Consider the following 15,327-nt stretch of genomic DNA (forward strand, 5'->3'; position numbering starts at 1 on the left):
GGAGATGCTGTTGTCTGAGCTGAGCTGATAAATTGCACATTAAGATAAAGAAGAAAAAAAGGATAGAGCACAGTCTTCAACATTTGATGTAAGAACTCTCCCTGGTCAGTATTTATAGTCAGAGTCAGGATCTTATCAGCAACTGCAGGATGATTTTTAAAAAAGGTCCCTTGATGTCACCTTTCAGGAGGAATATCAAGAAATTCAAGACATGCAGGGCAGCTTTTTATTGAATTATTAAAATTAAGGTGGCAATTTACATGCAATGAGACATTTTATTTAGAATGATAATTTTTTTTAAAAAGGATTGCATTATTATCCAAGCAGCTTGCTTGAGTTACCTGAGCGCATAAGAGAAGCAATATCCTAAAGTGAAGTTTACAGCAAAGAAAGACGTGACTCCTGAGATAGTATAAATTGATGGCCTCTGTGCACAGGCACCTCTGTGGACTCGGTGTGCCAGTTTAAATCAGGATAGCCAAACAGAATGAGTCATTTATTTTTTTTCATTTTTTCTTATTAGTGCTGCTGGGGGAAGTACATGCCCAAAGGTCTCCCACAACTCCAGATGGTCAGTCTGTCCTTGAGTGGCCACAGAATAAAAGTTAAAGAAACAGGCTTCAGAATAGGCTGCTCATTCTCTGGATAGGCTGGAGACTGCATCGGGTAAGTGAATGAGAACACACTGTCTGTGCCTAACACCTGCTTCCAAAGGGCACCATTAGTTGTAGTGTCGAGGTGTACTGAGCTAAAACTTTGACTGTGACGTCAACGCAGATGTTCACCAGAACATGCTGGTATTTTTCTTATGCGTACCAGACCCAAAGGACTGATGAGAATGCAATTAGTGTTTTCAGATTTTTGCATATAAACCTAAATATCAAAGATCTATTTTTGGGCATTGTTGGGCAACAACTGTGCACTAACCATTCAGTATATTGTAAAGTGGTCTGATAGAAAACTAGACATTCATACCACCTCTTGACTCATTTTTCAGATATTAAAATCCAGGATGGGAGATTGTCACCAATCAGAGAGCTTTTTACTGAAAGCAGGTGGGACAGTATATAGACAAAACAAAGTCAACAAAGTAGGATATAGTGATGCAATGGGTCAGATGAGGATTTTTAGTCTGGGAGAGTGGTGTTTGAATCCCAGGTGAGGCCACAAATGAAAACAGACTTTGCACATTTGAATCGTGTGCTTGTGTGATGGCAGGAACTTTGTAACTGCCAACCAGACTAAATGACAGCAACTTTTAGCAAATACCCAAAACACAGCAACAGTTTAAGTGAGAAATCCATCCCGTGGCACGTGCAATAACTTTACCACGAGAGATTACTTTTGTTTCCTTGGCAGTTTACATCAGTTTCTTTTAGACATATACGCAGTCATTCTCCCGCCTTAACCAAATAATAACTATTGAGAACTAAAGGTTAAATATGATGGATCATATGTTAAAGAAGACTCTGTGAAATGATGTGATCCTCATGTCTGTTCAGAAAATGCTTTCATTTGTTGTGCTGAAGTGCTTGAATTGAATTCGCTGGCCTTGTTCAATATATTTGACAAAATAAATATTAAAAAAAGACTAAAGGATCAAGGAAGTTGTGACAAATTATGAAAAGTAATTGTTAGGAGTGCCTGAATGTCTGTACCAAAATTTGCAACAACCATCGAAATTAGGTAGTAATGTTAAATTAAATTAAATCTTCAGTAGCTCATGTATGTCTGTACAAAATTTTGCCCCAATTCATCTATTAGGTGTGGAGATATTTCAGTGTATAATTGAAAATTTTTACCTGCTGAAGACACTCAATGAAAAGTCAGGGGACCACCAAACTCAATAGGGTCTCCCCAGACGCCATGCAAATCTATAAAATTTCAAAATAATCTATCCAATAATTCTTTAAAAAAAAAAATCTAACTGCATTCTTTCATGTACACCTACCAAGGCCACTCAATGTTAATATAATTTTCCATCCTGTCTTCTCCCTGTCATCACTGAATATGCCATTCTACCTGCCAATTAGATCTTGCTTTCCACCCTGTTGAAAGCAGTGATGTATAGATGTGGGGCGCTGGAGAAGGGACCATGAGGGGGTGAAATACGACTGTCTTGCTGATCCTGGTGAAATGCTGCCTCCCCACCACTGTAATTCATACAGCGCTGTCACATCTGCTCCAACAGCTTTCGTAACTCTCTCACCATTTTTACCGTTTCAACTCCTACTCATTGCTTATACTGAGCCATCCTCCCATGGCAGGTTGTGCAAGCACATTGTAAACACCACGTCAAGCACTGTTAGGCCTAAATCGTAAGTTATGGAACTTTAATGCAATATATACATGTACATACCACATCCGTGCGTCTGAATATGTTGACATACACACACAGCACAGTGTCTTTTGTGTGGACTGGGTGTCTAAGTTGGTGTCTGCGAGTAAAGAAGGTATCATCAGCAATAATCTAATTATCCTGACAGTAAGTGAAGGGCACAGAGGGATTATGGAGGTTAAGTACTGCATTCCATTAGTGGTCTGACACTTATCACCCCTATCAATTCATTATCTATAATTATCCTGATATCAACTGAAAAGACCAACACATTCTACTGGATTGTAAGAACCCACAACTGTGCCGTAATTTCGACGCTTTGGATATAAGACGCTGGAATCCCTGAAATAGCCTCATTTCCACACTCGCAACAATTCACTAACAGGATGCACTGCAGCAGGAGGAGACGGGGATTAAGCTGAATTGTCACTCGGGTTTGTGTCTGTGCTGGGAGTCAGCATGAGTGGGAGGGGGAAATAAAAAAAAAATTAAAAATGTAAGTTGCCCTCAGGTTCAGAGGGGTCTACTGAGCACATGGTAATGTAATGAAATAGCTAGTTATTTATTCTTCAGCAAACACCCATTTTGACAGACTGCAGTCAGATGGTGAGTGTTTGTAGGTAGTTGTGTGTTTTGACACCCTGTCGCTTGAACATTTGCATGCACATCAGCGTCTGGATGTGGCCGTCTGAGTGTGTGCCATCGAGTGCATGTGTAAGTGTGAACCTTGTGCGAGGTGCTGAGCTCATCACAGGTGAAGGCCGTGTGTGGGATGCTGTCACCTGTCCTCCATCATTCCACCTCCCCCTGCCTGTCCCCGTATCTCACGGCTGTTTCATGTCATTCATTAACGGATGCCCCAGGGCCAACAATAGCTCACTACAGCCTTTTATTACTGTCACTTCACTCTTAGAGCCGTCAAGGTCAAATCTATTTCACTGTCGTTCACCTGTCACGCTCAGCCTACTGACATTTGTGTTGTAAGGGAACAAGAAGGAACTCGTGTGAGTGTGTCGAAAAAAGAGGAAGAGGGTGAAGGAGAGAAAGAGACAGAATGACAGAGGGGAGAAGGAAGGAAAATAATAAAACGTCAGGAGAGCTGCCATGTGAACAGATGTAGTCTGTTCTCTGTCCTTGATTAACCGTGATGAGTTTAGCTCCTATGAGGATACAAGATGTAAGTAAAAATATAAAGGCAATCTGTTTCCTGGAGAGGATTTTTTAATCACAGGATCATGTTTTTTTTTTTTTTGGAGAGAAGCGATTAGTTTTCAAAGACAGTTGAGAACTTAATAAAATTAAATGTTTCCATACTGAAGGGTAGTTATTCTAACTTTGATCGATAATCAACTTCTTCGGTTCATATTATACATTCTGTAGTCTACTGTATCGCGGTGAGAATTTATAATGTTTGACAGTAAGGAAGTATCAATGTAGACTTGCCACAGATTAGATGGCTCGTGCTACTCAGCATCGATAGATAACCACCGCTATTTCGAATGCTTTGTGACCCAGTCACTATCATGATTACTTAGCTCTTTTCACAGTCATTCATGTCTTTAAATGTGCCTATTTCTTCCACACAAAGACTTTTAGAACCAACCATCCACTTTAATTCTCAAGGCATGTTTCGTTCAGGTAAATGCTAGTGCTAAAACGGTTAAATGCTCACAACGTCAGCATTCTGTGTATCAGGTAAAACATCACATTTATTATCTTTATATTGTGTGTTAGCATACTAGCATTTGATTAGAATATATTGTGTACTGGCCAAACTGAAATTTAAACTGACACTCAACACTCAACACTCAACTAAGAGGATCATCAAAATTGTTATGATTCATCATCTGGAAATCGTGAATGTCCATACAAAGTTTGTAAAAACTTTATTTGATAAGCAAAACTTCTGATCTGCTAGTCCACCACAATATTGCACGGGGATTTGTTTTTCACAGTTTTAACAGTAATTTCTACATGAGAGACATTAGAATCGGACATGTCTGAATCTTCAAACCATAAACAAGGAAGTGAATTTGGTGATGTATGCGCATTACGCTTTTGCTGCCAACTGCTGTGATTGGTGGACCTCATGGGAGGCCGGCCAAAATTGCGGAAAAGCTGCGATAATTGGACAAAATTGCAAGGTCGCGCAGAATTCACAGACATTGACTGAATTCACGTCAGTTGTTGTGATTACAACATTGCGAATTCATGCGATTCAACTTGTGAATCTTCAAGCGAAAATGATGACAACACATTCTCAAAGTTCCAGTTTGCTGAACATTGGGCCCATTTTTGATGGCACAGCAGTGCCAGCACAGATGCAGCGTGTTGAACTGTAACTGATGCGGTTGACCACTAAAACAGTATTTCAGTCATCTAAAGGCTGACTAAAACTCAGCTGAACTAAAACTTAGTTTTAGTGTACACTACATTTAGAATATTTTTCCAACTTTACCTTGTTGTTAGATAATCTTTTCTTCTGGTACTTCATCTTCTCAACTGTAGAACTTTGTCTATGCTCACACTACAAGCCTTACTGCTCAATTCAGATTTTTGCCAGATATGATTTTAGTGGTGTGGCTGTTCACGTTATTTTTTAATGGATAATATCAGATTACAATGTGAACAGATCATGACCCTGAGGTGGCTGGCATGTGCAAAAGAACAATAAAGTCACACACAGAACACCGTATTACAGAAGTAAGTTTGAATTCTCAGTCTCTTTGACCTGAGCTTTTGGCACTGGAGCTTCTTCTGTGTCCGGTTAGTCCATTTTTGCCAAATGCAGACCCTTCACAGTGCGACCCATCAGGTTTTGCTTGTATGGCTGTATCATCCCAAATACTTATGTCTACAACTTCCACTCCTCTTAGTACCAAAAGACGGTGATCGCTCATTTGTCTACTTCCATTTCATAATAACTTCTAAATGAGACAGTAATCACTGACTTCAGAGGCATCCATGTTTCCACTATTTTATTATTTACATTCGTACTACAGCGTTCTGTGTGTGACATCTCGTTATTGTTCTTTTGCACATGTGGGTCACTTCAGGGCTATGATCAGTTCACACTGAAATCTGATATTGGCCACATTTTTAAAAAATAATGTGAATAGCCACACAAAAAAGCTGATTTGGCAAAACATCTGAATTGAGCAGTAAGGGTTTGGGTCCCGTGTCTCCTAAATGGGTCTGTGCTGACCAGAGTCTACTGCGGGTAGTACACTGACTATGGGTAACCCCAATTTAAAAAAACAAAACAAAACAAAAACTTACGCACAAGACCTAGTATTTGGGAAAGACCAAATCTTGCATGGAACTTTTAACACATATATGAAATTGCAGGTCTTGTTCACAACCGTCGTGTTTTTGTGGTCAGTTTCTATGTAGCGCTGTGTGTGGTAACAGTCATGATGATTGTCTTGTTGCTAAAGTGGAGCCCTCTGTGTATTTAGACTGCAAGTCAACAGAAGTTAAATAAACATTGATGATGTGTCTGCTTCCCTGAAGTGACCTTGGAAAACTATATTTCAGAGAGTTGTTTTCTTCTATATATAGGTCATTGGGGCTTAGTTAAACAACAGAAAACTGTTTATCGCTGAGTCTACCTATGTAGGCATCACTGAAACAACATCAATGTAACTTTTATTTTGTTTCTGTTTTCTGGATGGTTTTTATGGTGCTGGCAACCACAGCCGCTGGCATTTCACTGTAAATTATACAGAATTTGTTTTGTTGTATCGTAATGTCTTTTACATTGCCACTGTATTTTTTTAACGGTGAAATTCTGGCAACCACAGCTGCCAGTATTTTACCGTAAATTATACAGATTTTTAAATGTTATTTTATTTTTTTACAGTGCTGATACAAACATGAAGCACAAAATATTAGAAAGGGCTCTCAACACAAATGCACAGCAACACAAAATTACCAATATTAAGATTCAGAACCTCCTTGTATGGCTGGTTGTATGTGTAAACTTAATGTTCAACACAAGATGGTCTGACTGATTGTTGTAATGATGATCAGGTGTGATCAGTGTGATACTGGTGCCTGTTTTGTGTGCTTTCAAATCCTTGATTTGCCATCAACTTTCAGAGTTCAAAGTAGGAGTGCTTCATACTTTATCAAAGACTTTCTAACTCTTTGTTTGATATGTAAACCTGAATCATTAGTCTCAGTATTGCTTTTCCTCTAAAACATCTAATTAAGCAAAAACAAAAAAGGACTTTCTGTTTAAAGTTGTCACAAACATTTGACATGCTATAAGTAGTATTTTATTAATTGAATAGTTTCCTCATTTGTGCTGCATTGCTCATTATCCTTGCTTACCACAGTCTCAGGACAAGGTCTTATAACAGAAAAATGATTCTATCTTGTCACAAATACTTGGGATTTGTGAGAACAGAGAATAGCTCTGTTTAGAGTTACATTTGAGGTTGTCATGCTGTTTGGAAGGGAGATTTCTTCTGCCGTCTAATGAACGTCATGATGATGGAACAGAGTGGAGGAAGGCCTCAAGGAGCAAAGTATGACATCGAGCATTATATCTGAAAGTTGGTCAAACTGTTCACTGAGCACATCAGGAAATACTGAGGGGGAAGAACTTTGGACTCAAGATAGCTGAGATTTTGTACAAAGTTCAGGACGGGCTGTCAGCCAATTATCAGCATTTTTTCCTCCACAGAATAACTCTTGTATATACATCCTCAATTCCAATTCCGGACTTAAAAAGGAGACCATTTTTCCAGACAGTGATTTTCTCCAATATCTCATCTCCTGGTGTCTGTGTGTGGTTTTAACAGGCAGGCAGGCGCTCCCATGGGGTTGCAGTCTTGCAAGCTTTGCAACTCCTGCCTACAAAGTGAGGAGGAATGTAGAGCGGCTGGTGGCTGCCTATGTATGTGTGAGAACTGGAGATATTGCTCTGACCGCTGCTGTGACATCTGCTGCCAGATGTGTGTGGACATGTGCGCTGGCTTGTGTTCAGGAGACTGCAGCTACACCGTCTGTACTCTCTGCCTCGGCCTGCTGCAGAATTGTGTCTCATTTTTTACCACCCAACAAACTGAAACATCAGAGACACAGGGTAAGTCTGGTAGTGACGATGCAACTATGGTATTTACCTGTGTGTTTACTGCTTAAATTTAGTCAGAATGTTGTTGTTTTTTTTTCATTTTCTGTTATAGCTCCAGAGCAGCTTTCCTGGTGAGCATCTGACAAACATGTGACCAACCACAAAGGATTCCCAAAGCCACACTGGATGAATTGAATTTAGCAACACAGTATTTGTTTTGTTTGCTTGGCATATGCTGTGGGATTCTAAAGCAATGGGGTCCTTTGTTTCATGAAAGATGAGAATAATAGCAATTTCAACTGCACTGTAATTAAATGAGAAGATTTTTTCACTTGAGCTATTTAATCCACGTTGACCTCTAAATTTCCTACCAAGCATACTGTGGAACTGATCCAGTCATTTGTATTGTTTACTTCCAAGTGCATTTCAGTGATAGTGTAAGTATCAATCTTTCATTCTTAGACATGTTGACAGTAATAGAAGTCTCTCAGTTAATTTAGAACAATAATCATCCTCTAACTTCTAGAGGTCAAAACAGGCCTCTATATATCAGTTCTATTCAGTTATGAGTTGACCTGTCAGCGGTAAATCAACACCTTAGGACTGAGGAAGACTTCAAAATGGTTGAAATTTTGCAAGTAAAGGTAAATGGAGCTCTATTTCAGTGTGCAATTACTCGTCTTTTTCTTTTGTATTCAGCTATCCCACTCAGGTTTTGGGGATGTGTACATTACAACTCTGTTCCATGTCCTAATGTGCTTGGGAAAAGCAAATAAAACTAAAGGAGTGTCTTGTTCTGTCTTGTCAGTGAAAATAAATGTAAGGCAAATGCTTGCCCAGAAAAAGCAGATAAGCTTCCTTGTGCAGTTGACAGAAGAGAAGTCTCCAACATTCAGAGTACCACAGTAAAAGAAAATGCTGTTTGCTAGATGCACATCTCAAAATGAGAATGTGTATATATGACCCCGAGCCAGTGATGTAGCATGGTAGTCATGCAGCCCTATCTCAAACAGTAATTCATGAAACACTCTTGTAATTGTTGGTGGAAACACAATGAACCAAGAGGTCACTAGCAGCTGAATTTCATGACTGTCTCACCTCTATCCTAAATATTCTCAACGCTCTCAGAACATGAGCAGTTTTCCTCTCTCATAATGTCCAGTGTATGTGTAAACTCCCTCCCTCTTGCAATAAATTGGAAACAGTTACATAATGTGTATCTATTATTTGTGTTGGTGCAAACATAATGAACCAAAAAGTCATTTGTACCTATGCAAAATACATTTTAAGGGCTACAAGCATCTCTCGCCTAATTCATGAAACAGATATGCAATTATTTGTGATGGCGCAGCTGTAATGAAGCAAACGGTCTTTCAGACCAACACAAAACACAGATTTTCAATCTGTGCAACACTGGCCAGTGATTTTGCTTCTGTGTTACTAACATTGAGCATAACTTCTAAATTGGGTCATGTCAATGCATTTTAGAAGTCTGGTGAAAATCCATTCATTTGAGCACCAGTACCAGCTTCTACAGAGAATAGTTTGGCCTCAGCACACAGCAGCCAATCCAGATCTATTCCTGTCATAACAAAGCGATTTACCTTTTGACATTTATTTACTTTAACCTAGCTAGGAGATCATTGTTATGGTTATGGTTAGTTAGTTATATTTCTACACCATTTTGTCAAACAAGGGAGAAATGCTGACCAATACTGCAACGACTTGAAATGTGTGTTGGTGCAGATGAATTTCTGGTTCATAATGTTTTGCACCAAAATCAATAATAGAGTCTGTTATAAGTTTGTTTCAGGAAGGAAGGAGTCTAGAGATACACGGGGCATTGCAAGAGAACAAAACTGCCAATGTTCTGAGAGAATATTGGGAAAAAGAAAGACAATGAACTGCTTGTAAGGAGGTGGAGAACTTGGGATTGGAGACAGTCTTGACCAGAACCATTAGAGAAGCGAGATGGATGTCAGTCAGATGTCTAAAAGTGGTAGTGTGGGGAGTTTTTTGCTTTAATTTAGAGCAATTTTCCAAGTGAAAGGGGCTGACTGACTGGATGAAGCACAGTAGTGCAGACAGATCCTCAGTGTAACTTGTGCGTTGGGAAAGCTTGGCATGCTATGTTCTGTTTAAAGAGTCTCAAAGTCAGTAAGTAACATCAAATCTGCTTGAATACTGAAGGCAACAAGCAACAGGGTTTTTTTTATATTAAAAGGGAAAACACACATCGACAGTAATCAGTGGAGAGGTACATAAAAGTAAGGATGGCTGGATTCATTTTAATGGTTAAATATGATGCAAATGCCTAAAAATATAGAAAAACAATGTTCTACAGGGAGCGCGCTCTAGTTGGAATGACACTTAGCAGACAGGATGCAATGCATGGACCACTTAGGGTGTCCTGTGCTATAGGACCACAGCGTTAGCATCCGATCATTTAAGTCCTGTAAGACGCAAGGTGGAGTCTCTGTGGATTACACTTGTTTTTTGCAGCATGTCCCACAGATTTTAGAATGCATTATAATACATTATTTTGCTAAAACAAGCAACTGCCATCAGGGAATATTATAGCCATGAAGAAGTGTATATGGTCAGCAGCAATGTTTAGTTGCCAAGTACATGAAAAAGCAACAGGAATGCCAGGACCCAAGGTTTCCCAGCACTTCAGCATCAAAATCTCTACCTCCTTATTATTTATGACATTATTATTGCACAGCTTTGAGGAACAGTCACTTTGCATTTCACTGCACATACTGTGCGAGCATGTGACAAATAAAAAATAAAAACTCTTGAAACTTGAATCATTGCCCAGAGCATCAAACTGCCTAAGTTGGCTTATTCTGTTCTCATAGTGCATCCTGCTGCCATCTCTTCCCCTGATAAATGACGCACACATTGCCCTTGTGTATAAGTGAAACTTAGATGTCTATGACTGTGTCAGTGGTTCACCAGCTGTCTTTTTTTGGACTATTTCTGGTGGATACTAACCATTACATACCAGGAACAAATCACAAGACCTGGCATTTTAGAGTTGCTCTGACCCACTTGCCTAGCCATCACAATGTGGCCCTTGTCAAAGTCGTGTACTTGCCCATTTTTCCTGCTTCCAACACATCAACTTCAAGAACTGACTATTCACATCCACACTATGATAGGTGCCATTGTATTGAGACAATGGATGCTATTCACTTAATCTGCCAGCAGTTTGTAGGTTTTGACTGATTACTGTATTAATTAAGCAAGTCCTGCTGTTCAAATGAACTGATATATGAACTTAACTGAATTAAAGGAGCCCTGTGATGGACTATGGACTGGCAACCTGTCCAGGAAGTGGTCAACTTTGCATCCAGTGACAGCTGGGATAGACCCCCCCACCCCCCCCCACCCCACCCCTGTAACCCTCCACATCATATATATAGTATATAAGATGATGATTGATGAATAAGTTGAAGTATCAATGGCCAAAAAAAAGACAAGACAGCACAAATAATGACAGTACACTGTAATTAAAAAAAAAAAAAAAAAAAGATGAAGAAACTGAAAATCTGCCTGTCAGAAATACTGGAAAGCTGAGACATTTTTTTATCAGCAAATATCTATAAATAGTGAGCAAATAGTCAGATTTCAATTTTTAAAAAAAAGTGTAACACATTGTAAAATAGCAAATTAATAATTGTAAAAATACTTTTTGATGTAGGCATTATGTACAGTTTTGGGCTATTTTTTTAAACAAGGAGAGTATATATTATCTGCAATTTAACAAAACAAGGAATTTCTCAGAAAAAGTGTTTACTTTATTGACAGCACACACACACACACACACACACACACACACACACACACACACACACACACACACACACACACACACACACACACACACACACACACACACACACACACACACACACATATATATATGGGGGGGCGAGAGACTAAATAGAAACAGAAAATTTCAATAATTTCAAAATGCAACAAAGCGTGAAAATTATGTTAAAAAGAGAAGGCCTCACATAGATTAATGACCTCCATCCTCCACATATTGATTTTGTTGCTCAAGGTGCGCGACAACAAACACTTGAAAGAGATGTGAACATTAGCTACAAAAAAAGAAAGAGTGAAAAAACCCAAAGACATCTCACATTTGTGAAACTATCACAAAGCTAACAACTAATAACAGCAATGCCAGTAGCTGCTTTGGCTGACTTGTGCTCTACATTAACTTTCTGAATTTCTGTACAATCTACAGAAAGTCAGTACAACAGCAAAAGCAACTGCACCATCAACAATTAACATTAAGCAGTATGTTAAAGTTGTTCACAAAGATAAGGTTTTTGGATTAGACAATGCAGGTTAGACTGAATGCAAACTAGGTAGGTGTACCTAGAAAATGAGTAACTTAGTGTTCATATGCACTGATGCTACAGGTCTAGCAAAGTCAGTTGAAGTGACTGTTCCATACAGATTGACTACTTCCCCATATTCATACCTACACTGTTTTCTACATGTTAAATGCAGACAATTTTAACTTTTACACAATGCAAGACTGGCAGTTAGTTTGACCTACAACACAACCTGCACAAAACAGGCCTGTCAGTAAAATGTTGATATCTCTCCTTTACCTCAGACGGATTGACACATACGTATTGAATAGAGTCTGACTGCTTCCTTCCACAGTAATTGTGATGTCAGACCAGGGAGCTGCAGGTCTGATGAGGACAGAGACGGGAAGCACAGGGACGTCGACAACGGGTGTTAAAAGAGCTGTCGTCTGAGTGGCAGCATGCACATACAGTACACGTGGATTTGTAAGTTCACAAGAGGGGACAAATAATGTATAACCACTTACTGTCTCAGCTGAATATTTCTAGAATAGAATGTATGAATCTTTAAAAGTCATGAAAAATGTACTAACATGAGATGGTGACAGACTGTCAGAGGTATATTACAAGTAGTATTTTTGTGTTTTCTATTTTCAGAACAAAAAAATGGTCCATACAGTGAGCTCAGGATTAGCGCTGCCATAGTGGCTGAACAAAAGCTCTGAACAAAACTGATATTTTGTTCTGAGAGCTTCTCCTCTCCTGGGTCACCCCCACGTGAAGGGAGAGACTGTACTTTGGGCTCATGTCACCATGTTTCCCGCCCCATGCTGCAGACCATTTCATGCGAATGGATTTATTTCTTTTGTGTCTCGATGTTGGGATTACAAAGCTTGTTTTTCCCTCCTGTTAGAGAGGCAAACAGAATCCCTAACATATCAGCTCAGCGTTGTATTTTTCACATGGGAGATTAAACAGTAGAAATGGCCTCATCTTGGAATATTACTTTCTCTGCCAACTTCAGATCACTTTTTAGATGTCTCCAAGACAGTTTTTTCACTTTGTGGGCAAACAAAAATATGATTTGGTTTCACACAATCTGATATCTCTTTTTGAGGTAAGGGTGCCTGAGGCCACAAGGTGCTATTTGCTTGCACTGAATTAGGCCTTTTTTAATTATCCTCCACAAAATTGCTAGCTTATGGAAATTTTAATGACTGAGTGAGCCATGTCCTTGCACCAAAAGAAGCCAGGAATGAGGTCTTAGGAGAAAAATCTGACAACACAGAGTATGATGTGCTGCATTGTGTCCTCAGCTGTACTCATGTCTACTCCTGTTTTCTCCTCCTTCTGCTCCCTCTGGAGTCTGCGGTGCATTCAGTCCAACTCAAATTTATGTCCCTTTCTAACTCAGCAGTGTGACCTAGTTTACTCCTTGAGCTGACCTTATCATTGCTGAAAGTTTGTATGATTTATAAAATCAGCGACAACTCAAAGTCAAATGAAAATGTGAACTGAAATATTTTCCACAAATGATGCATTACGACCAGTAAAAACTGAATACTTAATTTGCTGCAGAAAAGCTGTAATTGGCCTCTGAGAGGAGTCTTTTGTGACTGTATGTTATTCAGATTGTCTTGTTCTGTTCACAAAATGCTGAGGGTTTTTATTGTACTGTGTGAACTTTTACAAATCAATTACACCATGTCTTTAAATACCTCACCTTGACTGTTCATTTGCAACCAGCAGCAAGCAGGCACACAGCAGGGTAACAGTGATAGAGAGTCAGGGCAAGTTCCCAAATGACTGAGGATCTACCTCAAAAGCCTCTAGTAGGAAGAACATTTAAGATCTTGTTGGGATTTTTTTTCTTCCCACCCTTGCTGTCTTTCATCTTCTTCCCTCTTTCTTATCGCTTTGTGACTGAGCGCATTTCTCTCACCTTGCTCCACGTCTATGTTCTCTTCTCATGAATTGCATTGCTTTTACTGAACGTCTTCTGGTTCGGAGTGGAGAAAGGCTTTTTCTGCTGCTGTCAGTCAACTAAATTACAGCTCGAGAGGATCCTTATTGTTCACCCTCCAAAAATAAGTAGATGGCTCCTAACTTTGCTGGCCAGATATATCTGTAGATGTCTGTTTTTCCCATTTTGCGAGGTTATGGTACAAGAAAAATTCAACATGAGAGACACAATTGGAAGACTAAATCTGATTTTGATTCAAGAAAGCAGATATCAATGACTTGCTGCACACATTTTAACTGTGTACATGCAAAGATCTTATCTAATAAATACAGATAATGAAAGAGGCACGGGTCATCCAGACCTTCAACCTTTTATTTTTGTGTTGCAGTTGGTTCTCTGTTCTCCTGTCAACACTCCCACTGAGTTGTCAGCTTGTTAGATGTGACCATGTGAGATGTACAGTGGCTTCCCTGAAATAGAACAAGAATGAGCCCTCCCATGATTGAAAGAGGCTTCTTACTACTGAGAAGCTTTTCATCGTCAGCACCCCGGACATACAAAAGCTTCCTGCATGCAAAGCAATCTCAACTGATGATAGCTTGTTGCTTCTCATCTGTCCAAATCAAACCTTCTGCCCATCACAAAAGCTCAGTTTAAAACAAAACAGCGTTAAGTTCTTTAAAGCACTGCTACCCAATTTTTACTCACAAAACTGTTTAGATGTTTTAACCCTGGACTTGCAACTTGGAGCATTAGAAATTCTTTGAAGCACAGCTTCTCCTGGTAAATCTCTGCCTATTATGATATGAAGAAAGTAGTTCGGAGGGGATTGGTGGGTGCCCAATCTCAGTAGTGAGAGAGTGGAGATGGTCTGGTTCATGGTCCCTCTCTTTTTGCCCTCCCGCTGTGTGTCAGGTTTTGAGATTCCAGAGATGTGCAGGTGAGACTTGCCGGGGATGGGCAGGGGCAGCTGGTGGGGGGCAATGAGGTTTTTTTTTTTTTTGTCAAAATTGGATTTTATTTTTGTCCACTCCAAGACCTCCATCTTATGCTGCAGCCCAGTCCTCCCACTCAATTTCCATCACACCGTGTGAAAATTGGAGTGATATAAAGATGTGAGCTACAGATGGAGAAGACAGTCAGAGATGTTAAAAATGAGGGCAAGGGAATGGCGAAAGATGCAGACAGTAAGATATAGAGGAGGGAGTTAGATGGAGGGCAGACAAGGTGGCAGCACACAGATTTCAGCATTTCCAGTGCACAGCAGCAAATGTCTTGACCAGATTTCCTATGATAGATTTTTACTCGTGTGGGGAAACAAACTATGTGGCAATCACACAGCAGTAAACTATTTACTTTAAAGGGTATCAAAATATACCATCAAAAACATATTTGTAAGAAAATAGCAGTAAGATTTGAAAAAAACTGAAATTCATTAGTCTTTTGCAATTCCAAACATGCTTGAAAGTGACAGACAGACAGACAGAGACCCTCATATAACCCGTGACAGAGACATTGCTCATTTTGGATGCATTGCACATTCTGATTAGATAACACGGCAGTCAAACAAAATTTCTGTACTTTAAATGCATTCTTAGTCCTCTTTTTGCAAACA

At 39.5% G+C, this 15,327-nt stretch overlaps 1 long non-coding RNA gene across 1 annotated transcript; it reads left to right on the plus strand.

Annotated features, from left to right (window-relative positions):
- The first annotated feature begins 6,880 nt into the window (after positions 1–6,880).
- LOC111564671 (uncharacterized) lies at positions 6,881–8,209 on the plus strand. Its single transcript, XR_004846884.2, has 2 exons — positions 6,881–7,430; positions 7,531–8,209. It is a non-coding gene; the product is annotated as an uncharacterized LOC111564671 (long non-coding RNA).
- The last annotated feature ends 7,118 nt before the right edge of the window (positions 8,210–15,327 follow it).

This window comes from Amphiprion ocellaris, chromosome 19, assembly GCF_022539595.1.
Source record: "Amphiprion ocellaris isolate individual 3 ecotype Okinawa chromosome 19, ASM2253959v1, whole genome shotgun sequence".
In the NCBI taxonomy this organism is placed as follows: domain Eukaryota; kingdom Metazoa; phylum Chordata; class Actinopteri; family Pomacentridae; genus Amphiprion; species Amphiprion ocellaris.